This window comes from Pristiophorus japonicus, unplaced genomic scaffold (assembly GCF_044704955.1).
Source record: "Pristiophorus japonicus isolate sPriJap1 unplaced genomic scaffold, sPriJap1.hap1 HAP1_SCAFFOLD_223, whole genome shotgun sequence".
Taxonomy (NCBI): Eukaryota; Metazoa; Chordata; class Chondrichthyes; family Pristiophoridae; genus Pristiophorus; species Pristiophorus japonicus.
Genome location: NW_027251940.1, coordinates 471,640 through 479,577, shown reverse-complemented (window position 1 = coordinate 479,577; position 7,938 = coordinate 471,640).

Sequence of the window (7,938 nt, the reverse complement as noted above, 5' to 3'; positions counted from 1 at the left end):
GGTTACATTTATATAGTGACTGTCCCCGGGGGGGTTACATTTATATAGTGACTGTCCCCGGGGGGGTTACATTTATATAGTGACTGTCCCCGGGGGGGGGTTACATTTATATAGTGACTGTCCCCGGGGGGGTTACATTTATATAGTGACTGTCCCCGGGGGGTTACATTTATATAGTGACTGTCCCCGGGGGGGGGTTACATTTATATAGTGACTGTCCCCGGGGGGGGAGTTACATTTATATAGTGACTGTCCCCGGGGGGTTTACATTTATATAGTGACTGTCCCCGGGGGGGTTACATTTATAAAGTGACTGTCCCCGGGGGTTAGTTACATTTATATAGTGACTGTCCCCGGGGGGGAGTTACATTTATATAGTGACTGTCCCCGGGGGGTTACATTTATATAGTGACTGTCCCCGGGGGGGGAGTTACATTTATATAGTGACTGTCCCCGGGGGGGGGAGTTACATTTATATAGTGATTGTCCCCGGGGGGGGGGTTACATTTATATAGTGACTGTCCCCGGGGGGGTTACATTTATATAGTGACTGTCCCCGGCGGGGGTTACATTTATATAGTGACTGTCCCCGGGGGGGGGTTACATTTATATAGTGACTGTCCCCGGGGGGGTTACATTTATATAGTGACTGTCCCCGGGGGGGGTTACATTTATATAGTGACTGTCCCCGGGGGGGTTACATTTATATAGTGACTGTCCCCGGGGGGGTTACATTTATATAGTGACTGTCCCCGGGGGGGGTTACATTTATATAGTGACTGTCCCCGGGGGGGTTACATTTATATAGTGACTGTCCCCGGGGGGGTTACATTTATATAGTGACTGTCCCCGGGGGGTTACATTTATATAGTGACTGTCCCCGGGGGGGGTTACATTTATATAGTGACTGTCCCCGGGGGGGGTTACATTTATATAGTGACTGTCCCCGGGGGGGTTACATTTATATAGTGACTGTCCCCGGGGAGTTACATTTATATAGTGACTGTCCCCGGGGGGGTTACATTTATATAGTGACTGTCTCCGGGGGGGGTTACATTTATATAGTGACTGTCCCCGGGGGGGGGGTTACATTTATATAGTGACTGTCCCCGGGGGGAGTTACATTTATATAGTGACTGTCCCCGGGGGGAGTTACATTTATATAGTGACTGTCCCCGGGGGGGTTACATTTATATAGTGACTGTCCCCGGGGGAGTTACATTTATATAGTGACTGTCCCCGGGGGGGAGTTACATTTATATAGTGACTGTCCCCGGGGGGAGTTACATTTATATAGTGACTGTCCCGGGGGGAGTTACATTTATATAGTGACTGTCCCCGGGGGGTTACATTTATATAGTGACTGTCCCCGGGGAGTTACATTTATATAGTGACTGTCCCCGGGGGGGGGAGTTACATTTATATAGTGACTGTCCCCGGGGGGGGTTACATTTATACAGTGACTGTCCCGGGGGGGGGTTACATTTATATAGTGACTGTCCCCGGGGGGGTTACATTTATATAGTGACTGTCCCCGGGGGGTTACATTTATATAGTGACTGTCCCCGGGGGGGTTACATTTATATAGTGACTGTCCCCGGGGGGGTTACATTTATATAGTGACTGTCCCCGGGGGGGGGTTACATTTATATAGTGACTGTCCCCGGGGGGTTACATTTATATAGTGACTGACCCCGGGGGGGGGTTACATTTATATAGTGACTGTCCCCGGGGGGGGGTTACATTTATATAGTGACTGTCCCCGGGGGGGGGTTACATTTATATAGTGACTGTCCCCGGGGGGGTTACATTTATATAGTGACTGTCCCCGGGGGGGGTTACATTTATATAGTGACTGTCCCCGGGGGGGGGTTACATTTATATAGTGACTGTCCCCGGGGGGGTTACATTTATATAGTGACTGTCCCCGGGGGGTTACATTTATATAGTGACTGTCCCCGGGGGGGGTTACATTTATATAGTGACTGTCCCCGGGGGGGGGAGTTACATTTATATAGTGACTGTCCCCGGGGGGTTACATTTATATAGTGACTGTCCCCGGGGGGGGTTACATTTATAAAGTGACTGTCCCCGGGGGGTAATTACATTTATATAGTGACTGTCCCCGGGGGGGAGTTACATTTATATAGTGACTGTCCCCGGGGGGTTACATTTATATAGTGACTGTCCCCGGGGGGGGAGTTACATTTATATAGTGACTGTCCCCGGGGGGGGGAGTTACATTTATATAGTGATTGTCCCCGGGGGGGGGGGGGTTACATTTATATAGTGACTGTCCCCGGGGGGGTTACATTTATATAGTGACTGTCCCCGGCGGGGGTTACATTTATATAGTGACTGTCCCCGGGGGGGGGTTACATTTATATAGTGACTGTCCCCGGGGGGGTTACATTTATATAGTGACTGTCCCCGGGGGGGGTTACATTTATATAGTGACTGTCCCCGGGGGGGTTACATTTATATAGTGACTGTCCCCGGGGGGGTTACATTTATATAGTGACTGTCCCCGGGGGGGTTACATTTATATAGTGACTGTCCCCGGGGGGGGTTACATTTATATAGTGACTGTCCCCGGGGGGGTTACATTTATATAGTGACTGTCCCCGGGGGGTTACATTTATATAGTGACTGTCCCCGGGGGGGGTTACATTTATATAGTGACTGTCCCCGGGGGGTTACATTTATATAGTGACTGTCCCCGGGGAGTTACATTTATATAGTGACTGTCCCCGGGGGGGTTACATTTATATAGTGACTGTCCCCGGGGGGGTTACATTTATATAGTGACTGTCCCCGGGGGGGTTACATTTATATAGTGACTGTCCCCGGGGGAGAGTTACATTTATATAGTGACTGTCCCCGGGGGGGTTACATTTATATAGTGACTGTCCCCGGGGGGGTTACATTTATATAGTGACTGTCCCCGGGGGGTTACATTTATATAGTGACTGTCCCCGGGGGGGTTACATTTATATAGTGACTGTCCCCGGGGGGGGTTACATTTATATAGTGACTGTCCCCGGGGGGGGGTTACATTTATATAGTGACTGTCCCCGGGGGGGTTACATTTATATAGTGACTGTCCCCGGGGGGGGTTACATTTATATAGTGACTGTCCCCGGGGGGGGAGTTACATTTATATAGTGACTGTCCCCGGGGGGGTTACATTTATATAGTGACTGTCCCCGGGGGGTTACATTTATATAGTGACTGTCCCCGGGGGGGGTTACATTTATATAGTGACTGTCCCCGGGGGGTTACATTTATATAGTGACTGTCCCCGGGGGGGTTACATTTATATAGTGACTGTACCCGGGGGGTTACATTTATATAGTGACTGTCCCCGGGGGGGTTACATTTATATAGTGACTGTCCCCGGGGGGGGTTACATTTATATAGTGACTGTCCCCGGGGGGGGAGTTACATTTATATAGTGACTGTCCCCGGGGGGTTACATTTATATAGTGACTGTCCCCGGGGGGTGTTACATTTATATAGTGACTGTCCCCGGGGGGTTACATTTATATAGTGACTGTCCCCGGGGGGTTACATTTATATAGTGACTGTCCCCGGGGGGTTACATTTATATAGTGACTGTCCCCGGGGGGTTACATTTATATAGTGACTGTCCCCGGGGGGTTACATTTATATAGTGACTGTCCCCGGGGGGGTTACATTTATATAGTGACTGTCCCCGGGGGGTTACATTTATATAGTGACTGTCCCCGGGGGGGTTACATTTATATAGTGACTGTACCCGGGGGGTTACATTTATATAGTGACTGTCCCCGGGGGGGTTACATTTATATAGTGACTGTCCCCGGGGGGTTACATTTATATAGTGACTGTCCCCGGGGGGGTTACATTTATATAGTGACTGTCCCCGGGGGGGGAGTTACATTTATATAGTGACTGTCCCCGGGGGGTTACATTTATATAGTGACTGTCCCCGGGGGGTGTTACATTTATATAGTGACTGTCCCCGGGGGGGGGTTACATTTATATAGTGACTGTCCCCGGGGGGGGGTTACATTTATATAGTGACTGTCCCCGGGGGGGTTACATTTATATAGTGACTGTCCCCGGGGGGGTTACATTTATATAGTGACTGTCCCCGGGGGGTTACATTTATATAGTGACTGTCCCCGGGGGGTTACATTTATATAGTGACTGTCCCCGGGGGGGGTTACATTTATATAGTGACTGTCCCCGGGGGGGGTTACATTTATATAGTGACTGTCCCCGGGGGGGTTACATTTATATAGTGACTGTCCCCGGGGGGTTACATTTATATAGTGACTGTCCCCGGGGGGGTTACATTTATATAGTGACTGTACCCGGGGGGGTTACATTTATATAGTGACTGTCCCCGGGGGGGTTACATTTATATAGTGACTGTCCCCGGGGGGGTTACATTTATATAGTGACTGTCCCCGGGGGGGGGTTACATTTATATAGTGACTGTCCCCGGGGGGGGGAGTTACATTTATATAGTGACTGTCCCCGGGGGGTTACATTTATATAGTGACTGTCCCCGGGGGGTGTTACATTTATATAGTGACTGTCCCCGGGGGGTTACATTTATATAGTGACTGTCCCCGGGGGTTACATTTATATAGTGACTGTCCCCGGGGGGTTACATTTATATAGTGACTGTCCCCGGGGGGTTACATTTATATAGTGACTGTCCCCGGGGGGTTACATTTATATAGTGACTGTCCCGGGGGGGTTACATTTATATAGTGACTGTCCCCGGGGGGTTACATTTATATAGTGACTGTCCCCGGGGGGGTTACATTTATATAGTGACTGTACCCGGGGGGTTACATTTATATAGTGACTGTCCCCGGGGGGTTACATTTATATAGTGACTGTCCCCGGGGGGTTACATTTATATAGTGACTGTCCCCGGGGGGGTTACATTTATATAGTGACTGTCCCCGGGGGGGTTACATTTATATAGCGCCTGTCCCCGGGGGGTTACATTTATATAGTGACTGTCCCCGGGGGGTTACATTTATATAGTGACTGTCCCCGGGGGTGGTTACATTTATATAGTGACTGTCCCCGGGGGGTTACATTTATATAGTGACTGTCCCCGGGGGGGGTTACATTTATATAGTGGCTGTCCCCGGGGGGTTACATTTATATAGTGACTGTCCCCGGGGGGTTACATTTATATAGTGACTGTCCCCGGGGGGGTTACATTTATATAGTGACTGTCCCCGGGGGGGGGTTACATTTATATAGCGCCTGTCCCCGGGGGGTTACATTTATATAGTGACTGTCCCCGGGGGGGGGTTACATTTATATAGTGACTGTCCCCGGGGGGGTTACATTTATATAGTGACTGTCCCCGGGGGGGTTACATTTATATAGCGCCTGTCCCCGGGGGGGTTACATTTATATAGTGACTGTCCCCGGGGGGGTTACATTTATATAGTGACTGTCCCCGGGGGAGTTTCATTTATATAGTGACTGTCCCCGGGGGAGGTTACATTTATATAGTGACTGTCCCCGGGGGGTTACATTTATATAGTGACTGTCCCCGGGGGGGTTACATTTATATAGTGACTGTCCCCGGGGGGGGTTACATTTATATAGTGACTGTCCCCGGGGGGGTTACATTTATATAGTGACTGTCCCCGGGGGGGTTACATTTATATAGTGACTGTCCCCGGGGGGAGTTACATTTATATAGTGACTGTCCCCGGGGGGTTACATTTATATAGTGACTGTCCCCGGGGGAGTTACATTTATATAGTGACTGTCCCCGGGGAGGAGTTACATTTATATAGTGACTGTCCCCGGGGGGTTGCATTTATATAGTGACTGTCCCCGGGGGGGTTACATTTATATAGTGACTGTCCCCGGGGGGGAGTTACATTTATATAGTGACTGTCCCCGGGGGGGTTACATTTATATAGTGACTGTCCCCGGGGGGGGGTTACATTTATATAGTGACTGTCCCCGGGGGGGTTACATTTATATAGTGACTGTCCCCGGGGGAGTTACATTTATATAGTGACTGTCCCCGGGGGGGTTACATTTATATAGCGCCTGTCCCCGGGGGGGTTACATTTATATAGTGACTGTCCCCGGGGGGTTACATTTATATAGTGACTGTCCCCGGGGGGGAGTTACATTTATATAGTGACTGTCCCCGGGGGGGTTACATTTATATAGTGACTGTCCCCGGGGGGGTTACATTTATATAGTGACTGTCCCCGGGGGGGTTACATTTATATAGTGACTGTCCCCGGGGGGGAGTTACATTTATATAGTGACTGTCCCCGGGGGGGAGTTACATTTATATAGTGACTGTCCCCGGGGGGGTTACATTTATATAGTGACTGTCCCCGGGGGGGTTACATTTATATAGTGACTGTCCCCGGGGGGTTACATTTATATAGTGACTGTCCCCGGGGGGGAGTTACATTTATATAGTGACTGTCCCCGGGGGGGGGTTACATTTATATAGTGACTGTCCCCGGGGGGGTTACATTTATATAGTGACTGTCCCCGGGGGTGGGGTTACATTTATATAGTGACTGTCCCCGGGGGGTTACATTTATATAGTGACTGTCCCCGGGGGGGGTTACATTTATATAGTGACTGTCCCCGGGGGGGGGTTACATTTATATAGTGACTGTCCCCGGGGGGTTACATTTATATAGTGACTGTCCCCGGGGGGGTTACATTTATATAGTGACTGTCCCCGGGGGGGGGTTACATTTATATAGTGACTGTCCCCGGGGGGGAGTTACATTTATATAGTGACTGTCCCCGGGGGGGTTACATTTATATAGTGACTGTCCCCGGGGGGGGTTACATTTATATAGTGACTGTCCCCGGGGGGAGTTACATTTATATAGTGACTGTCCCCGGGGGGGGGTTACATTTATATAGTGACTGTCCCCGGGGGGGTGTTACATTTATATAGTGACTGTCCCCGGGGGGGTTACATTTATATAGTGACTGTCCCCGGGGGGGGTTACATTTATATAGTGACTGTCCCCGGGGGGGGGTTACATTTATATAGTGACTGTCCCCGGGGGGGGAGTTACATTTATATAGTGACTGTCCCCGGAGGGGTTACATTTATATAGTGACTGTCCCCGGGGGGGGGTTACATTTATATAGTGACTGTCCCCGGGGGGGGGTTACATTTATATAGTGACTGTCCCCGGGGGGGTTACATTTATATAGTGACTGTCCCCGGGGGGGGAGTTACATTTATATAGTGAATTTTCCCCGGGGGGGTTACATTTATATAGTGACTGTCCCCGGGGGGGGAGTTACATTTATATAGTGACTGTCCCCGGGGGGGGGTTACATTTATATAGTGACTGTCCCCGGGGGGGGAGTTACATTTATATAGTGACTGTCCCCGGGGGGTTACATTTATATAGTGACTGTCCCCGGGGGGGGTTACATTTATATAGTGACTGTCCCCGGGGGGGGGTTACATTTATATAGTGACTGTCCCCGGGGGGGTTACATTTATATAGTGACTGTCCCCGGGGGGGGAGTTACATTTATATAGTGACTGTCCCCGGGGGGGGTTACATTTATATAGTGACTGTCCCCGGGGGGGGGTTACATTTATATAGTGACTGTCCCCGGGGGGGGTTACATTTATATAGTGACTGTCCCCGGGAGTTACATTTCTCTAGTGACTGTCCCCGGGGGGGTTACATTTATTATAGTGACTGTCCCCGGGGGGTTACATTTATATAGGGACTGTCCCCGGGGGGAGTTACATTTATATAGTGACTGTCCCCGGGGGGGGGGTTTACATTTATATAGTGACTGTCCCCAATACATCTCTCTATGACTCTCCCCGGGGGGGGGGGGAGTTACATTTATATAGTGACTGTCCCCGGGGGGGTTACATTTATATAGTGACTGTCCCCG